Below are 7,302 nucleotides of genomic sequence, written 5' to 3'. Positions count from 1 at the left end.
TCTCTCTCTCTCTCTCTCTCTCTCTCTCTCCCTCCCTCTCTTTCTTTCTTTCTCTTCCTTTTGCTTTTTTGCTTTTTTGCTGGATAACTTTACAACATCAGAAAGAATAAAGATCTGGCACCTTTAAGAAGCAAAGTGGGTGTTTTTCTCAGGCTGCCGGGAAGATGGCGGACATTCAGACAGAGCGTGCTTACCAAGAGCAGCCTACAATCTTTCAAAACAAGAAGCGTGTTTTGCTGGGAGAAATCAGCAAGGAAAAACTCCCTTGGTACTACAAAAACATCGGTCTAGGCTTCAAAACACCAAAAAGGCCATTGAGGGCACCTACATAGACAAGAAATGCCCCTTCACTGGAAATGTTTCCATCCGAGGTCAGATCCTGTGTGGTGTTGTGATGAAGATGCAGAGGACCATTGTCATCTGCTGGGACTATCTCCATTACATCTGGAAATACAATCGCTTTGAGAAGCGTCACAAGAACATGTCTGTGCACCTGTCCCCCTGTTTCAGGGATGTATAGATCGGAGACATTGTCATTGTTGGAGAGTGCAGGCCCCTGAGCAAGACTGTTCGATTCAATGTGTTCAAGATCACCAAGGCTGCTGGCTCCAAGAAGCAGTTTCAGAAGTTCCAAGACTCTGGGACTCTGGCCAATGCCCTAGAACAAATAAAGTTATTTTCCAACTTAAAAAAAAGGGGGGGGGGCTGGAGAAATGGCTCAGCAGTTAAAAGCACTGACTGCTCTTCTGAGAGTACTGAGTTCAAATCCCAGCAACTACATGGTGGCTCTCAACCATCCATAAAGAGACCTGATGGGTGTGTCTGAGGACAGCCACAGTGTACTTATGTATAATAAATAAATCTTTTTTTTTTTAAAAAGCAAAGTGGATAAATAGTTCTAATAGAGGGTGGCACCCTCAGTGGGTGGGATTACTGGGTCTTCAGAATTGGAGCCAATGAGATGACCAAGTCCATGAACCCCAGCTCAGGGTTGAGCCTACAGCCTGGATTGGGTACCCAGCTCTGCAGGGGAAGCTGTTGGAATCTGACATCAATCAACTTTAGGGCCCAGGTAGGGTCTGTTTTGGGAAGAACTACAATTATGCCCATTATACCTGTCTTAAGTGATTCACTGGAGTCGACGCAATGTTCCTTTTAATTTTTTTAATTTGTATTTTCCGGTGACTCACTGGAATTGAAAGTACAGTCTCATTGACTGGAGATGAAAAGGGGGGAGGACAAAAAAATACAAAATGTCATCAGGTACGTTGAAGACAAAATTATCTGAACCATGTCCAGGTGATTTGGGGCTCACGTTCTGTGGGTTCAGATCTGTCTCCTACTTCCTGGAAGTGGGAGGCGGCCCTGTAATGCCACGAAGGTAGGGGAGATATAATCTCCTGACAGGAAGTCTCCAATCTGGATCAGAAAGATCTTGGTTCGAGTCTCTGCTCAGACCTTCTGCTTGTTGTGTAATCCTGAACAATTTTAGTTAGGTCTCTGAACCTCAGATTTCGCAAGTAACAGTGGCAGCGTGCATACTGCAAGGAGCCTGCCTCACACAGGTTATGCCTTGTACAAACTTGGCTTAGAGTAATGAAACACTAGTAGATATTAACACAAACAATGTATTGGATACTTTATATATAGTATCTTGATCCTAAGACAGACTTTGCAAGCAGCCTTATTTGATGTTGTAAATGAAAAACTGAGTAGATTCCATTAAATGACTTGGCCAGTGTAGTGCAGCTAATGTGAGTGACAGGGCTTGCACTGGTGCACACAGGTCTCACTGACCTTAAAGTTCAATATTAAAAGGATTATTTTGTCCCTACTTGTAGTCCCCAGTGAAACTGGCTTGTCCCTCCTATCCTTCAACGTAAATCTGCTCAGAGCCCCTACCTGTAGACACCTCTTCCTAGTAGACACCCCTACCAGGGCCTCAGACACTTCCTTGAGGATTTTCTGGTCATATCTGACCTATCCACTCAGCTGACCAAATAGTTCACTCAACACTGGTAGTCCCATCCCAATGGCTGCTGAGACTCAGGCCCACGAGGGTCCTTTCCCTTGACCCACACTGATTTCTTGCTATCTCCTCCCTCTCTAGATAGCCAATTGCAGCACCCCCTAGCTGGGCTCTTCTCTGTCCACCTCAGGCATGCCCCTCCCTCCCTCCCTGAATACTTAGAGGCTCCTGAATGTGCCACACTCCTCTTCCCAGACCCGAGTCCTGTGTTCCTTCTGTTTTCTGGTCCCAGTTTCCCTGTCTGCTGTAGACAGGGTAAGGATCTCTGGCCCCTGCTGCCTGGGGTGGTGCCTAAGGGATTAGAGGCTCTGATGCTCCATCTCTCCTCTAACTCACGATGGGCAGCATTGGAAGGAAGTTGGCTGGGAAAGCCTGTCAGGTCAGTGGGTCAACCAGCAGCCTCTCCCGGCTCTGGCCTCTTAGTCATCCTGTCCGGGTCAGGGTTGCCACCCTCTCCTTCCTCCAGTCAAAACAGCCTGTTGGCTGGGAGGGAGGTGTGTCTTGGAGGGCTTACCCAGAACTCTCTAGCACTTCCTGTTGATCCTAAGGGGGAGCGCTTTTGGGGGAAAATGGTGGGGGATCCTTTTTTCTTTCTCAGAAAGAAGAGAGGTAGTAAGGAGAGTCCCGCTATAGTTTTCCTCAGAATTGGGTTGTTCCCAGAGGCCTCAGCGGGGCTCTGGATGAAAGGGGAAGACTGGTGGTTAGGGCCTTAGTATGAAGTGTAGCAGATTGGAATTCTGAGAGTCACTTGTTACACAGCTGAGAAATACCACAGGAAGATCCAAGGTGGCCAAGACATGCAGCTCCACCTTCCAAGCTTAGCTGTGCTTGATGCTGCTGTAGGTGCTGAGTGCAGAGGGACAACATCTCACCCCCACCCCCCAAGGAGTTCACAGCCTTCTTCGAGGGAGCACGTATTTTGATCCCATGTTGTGTGGCTTATTGAGGAATGCCACCTCATGGGAATCTAAATAGGAAACAGTTTTATTATTTCACATTGCTTTTTGTTATGCTTGTGGAATCCTCCTTTTCCGGCTCTGTTTTGAGGCAGACTATAGCTTCCTGGTCCTTTTTCAAGGTTGGTGTTGCTGCTGGCTGGGGGAGTGGGAAAGCTGGCGTCCTGTTCGGGACTCTCAAACCCCTTTGTTTCCAGTGTTAGCTCAGTTCTGGGGACTGTATTAGTTACTGTTTTCAACTTTGTGACAAAAATACCTGCCGAGCAACCTACAGAGGAAAGCTTTATTGGACAGGGTCTGGGCATGTTGCAGCCATACCCAGGAAGGAGAGAGATGTGCGTGCTGGTATTCCGTTCACTTCCTCCTGTACAATCCAGGACTCTACCCATGGAATGTTGCCTTCCTACCTCAATCAATCCCATCTAGAAACTTCCTATAGACACATCCTGAGGTGATTGAAATCCCATGGAGCTGGCAGTCAGGGATGGGGAATTGTTTACGACACCTGTTACCACTGATGGACAGGGGTCTGCTCCCACACAGGTGCTAACATCCAGGGCTCAGAAGGGCTTCTAGGCTGCTTTTCTCTGCGTAGGCACAGGTAGAGTCAGATTCCCTCAGGAGACACTGCTTGATCGCCCTGATGATGTTTTTCCTTCTAGAACTTTCCTAAGAGTTCTGAGTATCTCTTTTGGAGTCAGTGTAAATTTGTAGACAAGAGACTTTATGGCCCTGAGTGCCATCGGGTAATGGCAGGACGACAGTGGTGAATGAACAGGATGGTGTTGAATTCTGTCCTCTTGTGCCTGGGCAAATGGGTATTTCCCAATTCTAGAAGAGTCAGAATTCCTTGGGAGGAGTCCGAAGGAGTCTTATGGACTGAGCTGTAACTCATGTTGAATCCCTAACTCTCATGTGGCTGGTTGTGTTTGGAGGTAGGGATTTTAAGAGGGTAATGAGGTTACATGGGGTAGCAAGTATGGACCCCCATCTGATAGGACATTGAAGAGTGCTCTGGGCAGGTGCATGAGCACTCAGTAGATAAAGAGACTCCCTAAAACCCAACTTTATTGCACCTTCAACTTCCCAGCCCCCAAAGTAAGTAAGATCCAGTAAGATCCAGTTTCTGTTGCAGCCATCCAGTTTGTGGACTTCCATGGGGAGATTCCACACAGGGAAGTGAGGTGGCTCAATCTGAACCAGGGACCTGGATCCATGAGTTGGGCTACCCCAGACATGCCCACGCCAGCAGCTCCTTCCTCTTCCTCCAGCAAAAGACCTCCCTTCAGGTGTCTAAGTCCGAGTCTACATCCTCTTCCAGGACGGCCCGCGCCAACACTCTCCCTCACACACTCTCAGTTCATGCCGACCCCTCCAAGGTTGAGCTTGCGTCCTCTCTGAAGACACGCGGACCGCTGATGTATTTATAACGATGACTCACGCCACCTAACATTCTGCAGGGAGAGTTTGAATTGGGAGCCAACGTCCCTAGAATCTAAAACAATCTGCGCTTCTAATTGATGATCATGTCATTTCCCCGAGCTGGTCCGTCTCTGGCATCCTCCTGACCTTGTTGCCAAATGACTTTATGAACCCCCACCCCAGTGCCACCTCCAGTGTCATCATGCTCTTATTTAACAGGAATCTGCCCCACCCCATGACCTGCTCAGCCACACTCCTCTCCAGCATTAACCCTGAGCCAGAGACTTCATACTGTACTGACTGGAAAGCCTGTGAAGGGCATCTGCCAGGGTTTGCCTGGTGGTTCAGGAGGGGTGGGTTAGGGGCGGGGAACCCTGGAGCGCCTCCACTTATCTGAGGTTGCTTTCTCGGGCCTTCCCTCTCTGAAGCTCCAGCTTTGACCAGCGGAGTAGCCATGGTGGCAGTTCACACCTCGCTACTGGTGGCTTGTGGGACAACATTGAAGGGACGATATGACAGGAGTCGGTATCAGCTCTTCTGTCCTCACAGTCTTCTGTCATCTCTCACAGCAGGTAGGGACGGCTACCTCCCATGCCAATTGGGGGGTCACTTGCAGTCAGTCTGGTCACTTGCAATATATATATAACAGATATTAATATATAGTGTGTATAACATATAAATATATAATATATAAACACACACATATATAAATATTTCCTGAGATGGGGTCCTGGGTAGTAGTGTCCCTTGCCTGTTTGTCCATGTCCCCAACTATAAGCTTTTCATATACACAGCATACTGCTTCCCGTATTGGCAGGAGAAGAATCATTGTATCCTACAGCTCGAACTCTGGGAAATTCTCTGCCTCATCACAGTTCATTGGTCATTTTGCCCGGTCCACAGCCTCTCCTGACTCTTGCCCATGGTCTCCACCGGTGCACAGGCCTGTCTCATTGATGATTGACACCACTCTGCTCTACCCCCTGCCTCCTTGAGCTAGCCCGCCCTTCTCTCTGCTTTTTCTACTTTCTGCAGGTGACCTCCGGCCAACAGCGGCCTCCCACCCCCTCTTTCTACTGCAGGGTCTGAAATCCTAGCTGACATACTCGAACCCTGGGGTCTCTAGCTTTTGATGTCCTCCAGCTCTGTTCTCCCTGGCTCTGTCCTTCGCCTTCTCCCGGCCACAGACACCCCTAGACTCCGTACCCTTCTTGTTAAGATGAACCTCAGCTTCTTTCTCATCTTCACGTATCAACCATGATAACCTGTTTCACGCTCCCTATCTAGTCTAGTCCTCAGTACCCCGACTCTGCACGGCTTAAAAAGGTCCCCAGGATGAGCCCCAGGCTCTTCTCGTCTCCTATCTCGAATCCACTCCATCTCTCCAAGCTCCACTCTGTAGCCATCTGAGCAGCTCCAGCTCTCTGTTAGCTATCACCCCACCACCCCCACCCCGCCTAGCTCATGGTGCCTCTATGGTGTCTAATATTATTTTGGCTTTCTTCCTTTGGCTAATACAGGGTCCTCATTCAGGATCCTGTGAGGGTGTCCCTTTCAGCAAAGAAGCCTGTAGGACCAGCCCTTCCTCTCCCAGTGTGGGCAAGTGGTTTTCCTGTTGCTAACTACCAGAGAGTGTGTGTGTATATGTGTATGCCTCACATGATGTTCTAGTCTGGGTCGGATTCCCTTATTTGAAGTCCTTTGGAGAGAGACTCCCTTTTCTTCAGCGCATCTGGCTTGGTTGTACTTCCAATCATAAGGTGTTGATAGGATTAATGTTTACTTTGCCAGCCAGGTTGGAAAATATACAGGCAGAGAAGTCTCTTTATTTTTAAATGGGGCATTGCTTTTCTTCTTAAAGAATGCTTACTAGCACACATACAACCAGACTCCCACACACACGCATGCAAATATATTTGGTTGGTTGGTTGGTTGGTTGGCAGTTGTAAGCTGCCAGGTAGCTCAGGCTGGCCTTGAACTTGCTGAGCAGCTGAAGCTGGCCTTGAGTTCCTGGTCTTCCTGCCTCCACCTCCGAGGTGCTAGGATTACAGGCATACACCACCACACCCTGCTACTATAAAACACCTGAAGCCACTCATAAGCATCAGTAAGACACTAACTGTCTAGTTTTTTCATTTGCTGTGTTCACTCCTGGTACTTTAAAAAAAATTGATTGGAGGCCTCTTACTTTTGACATGTTTATAAAATTGCTTCTATTAAACATTTAAATATCCAGTGGTAAATAAAAGATGCCTGATGTCTAAGGATGGAGAGACAGAGCCCTCCTGTACCCACCAGTTATGGGAGAAGCATCCGTTTCTTGTGGTGGCCCCTCAGAAGCCCTCTTTCCCCAGCCTTTCCTCCATCAGTTCCTCAGATGGTAACTATTGCCCTCAGCTGCCTGTATGTGCTTCTCTTATTTTTTCCTTTATATCTATACCAAGTGTTTGTATCTCTAGACAATAGTTTGTTTGGTTTTGCTGGATTTTTTTTCAAACTTTATATAAATGGAAACAGAGTATGTAGTCTTTCTTCTTTGGCCCGCCTTCTTTTGGCTTAAACGTTTGTTCTGCTCTGTGGCTGCAGCTCTCTCACTGCTAATGGTGATCTGCACCCTGTCAGGTGCGCACTGTCTGTGAACTATTCTACTGTAGATGGAGATGCTAAACATTCGGTTTGCTTTCTCCCTCCCTGCCATTGGCTGCCATTGGCCGCCCTCCTCCTCCTCCTCTTCCTCCTCCTCCTCCCCCTCCTCCCCTCCTCTTCCTCCTTCCCCTCGTCCTCTTCCTCCTCTTCCTCCCCCTCCTCTTCCTCTTCCTCCTTCTCCTCCTCCTTCTCTTCTTCTCTTCTTCTTCTTCTTCTTCTTCTTCTTCTTCTTCTTCTTCTTCTTCTTCT

The 7,302-nt window shown here is 48.2% G+C and overlaps 1 pseudogene; it reads left to right on the top strand.

The window, feature by feature from the left end:
- Positions 1-127: 127 nt before the first annotated feature.
- The window catches only part of LOC116078709, a 75,136-nt pseudogene continuing 67,961 nt past the window's right edge, over positions 128-7,302 (top strand).

This window comes from Mastomys coucha, unplaced genomic scaffold (assembly GCF_008632895.1).
Source record: "Mastomys coucha isolate ucsf_1 unplaced genomic scaffold, UCSF_Mcou_1 pScaffold5, whole genome shotgun sequence".
In the NCBI taxonomy this organism is placed as follows: Eukaryota; Metazoa; Chordata; class Mammalia; order Rodentia; family Muridae; genus Mastomys; species Mastomys coucha.
This window is presented reverse-complemented; position numbering and strand designations above follow the sequence as displayed.